Source organism: Benincasa hispida, chromosome 11 (genome assembly GCF_027475165.1).
Source record: "Benincasa hispida cultivar pf3 chromosome 11, pf3_genome.v1.1, whole genome shotgun sequence".
Taxonomy (NCBI): Eukaryota; Viridiplantae; Streptophyta; class Magnoliopsida; order Cucurbitales; family Cucurbitaceae; genus Benincasa; species Benincasa hispida.
The window spans coordinates 14,248,189-14,249,485 of NC_143488.1; the positions used below are offsets into that span (position 1 = coordinate 14,248,189).

The following is a 1,297-nucleotide window of genomic DNA, read 5'->3' on the forward strand; positions in this document are numbered from 1 at the left end:
CATATAAAGTTATAGGAAAAGATAGTGTTTACCACCTTAATTTTAAAAAATCAAAAGTCAAAGCGTCGTTTGGTAACCATTTTGTTTTTGAAAATTAAACATATATACATTACTTCCACCTCCAAATTTCTTTCTTTGTTAATTACTTTTCACCAATCGTTTAAAAACCATGCTAAATTTTAAGAATTAAAAAAATAGCTTTCAAAAAGTTGTTTTGTTTATAGAATTTGACTAACAATTTAACCATTGTACAAAGATGTAAATTTTTGTAAGAAATATAGATAAAATAGGCTTAATTTTTCAAAACAAAAACAAAAATCCAAATGGTCAACAAACGAATCAAAATTAATTAAATATTTTTCCATCTTAAAAGCAACATTAAAAAGAGGAAAAAAAAAAACTCAGAAACTATTTAGACACAAAAAGGAGGAAAATATAGTATTGAATAATGAAAATGTAAAGAAAAGAGAGCAAATCAGCTATGGAGAAGGTTTTTATCTTGAAGCAACGATAAAAGTGGACCGAACGAGACACCATCTTCATTACGAACATAATACTTGGAAACCGGCGTAAGGCTATAAAGTCTCTGCACATTCCCATCTTCATCAAAGGCCAAAGAGCATCCCACAACCAAGTGGCTCGCCAAAAGCCTCAACATCCGATCAACCATTGTCGCCGCTTCGGGTTTTGTTGTGGTCTCAGCCGCTATCTCTGCCGGAGAGAGCTCGGCCCCATTCCTGGCCTTGGCCAAGATCTCAAACACGCCGAGCTCGAAGGCTGCTTGGAGTGTCATCGGCACCACCGATAAAGTAGCCAATTGCGTAGCATAAGCATAGTGTTGTTCTTCTTGGGCAGTGGCAGCATTTGTCGAAGGAAGTGATGGTTATTTCCTCTGCTGTGGAAGCCATTTCTAGCTGGAGTTGTGTGATGAAGAGGGAAGTTGAGGCTGTGGGAATTTATTTGATGGATAGAGTTGCAGAAAATGGGTAGTAGAGAAAAAGGCAATAGAATGTTTGATTGGTTTTTTCGCATCCCAACAGAAGTTTTAAATTTTTTTACAAGGAAAAGACAACGGATAAAGAAAAGGAAAATACTTGAAATGGAAACACTATTCAATTCTCAATTTGGTTCTCAATCATATTTTCAATTAAAAATACTTAGGCATCTCGAATAGTACTCATGTTTGTGTATTCCACCAAATTGTTCAATCATAACTTATCATATGATAAATTTTACTTTTCTCCTTTTTTTCCAGAATATTTTAATATTTTTTATTTGAGTGGTGGAAAGGGATGCA

General features: G+C 34.5%; 1 pseudogene; it reads right to left on the bottom strand.

The window, feature by feature from the left end:
• Positions 1-475: 475 nt before the first annotated feature.
• On the bottom strand, positions 476-793 carry LOC120090552 (caffeic acid 3-O-methyltransferase pseudogene; annotated as a pseudogene).
• Between the last annotated feature and the right edge of the window lie 504 nt (positions 794-1,297).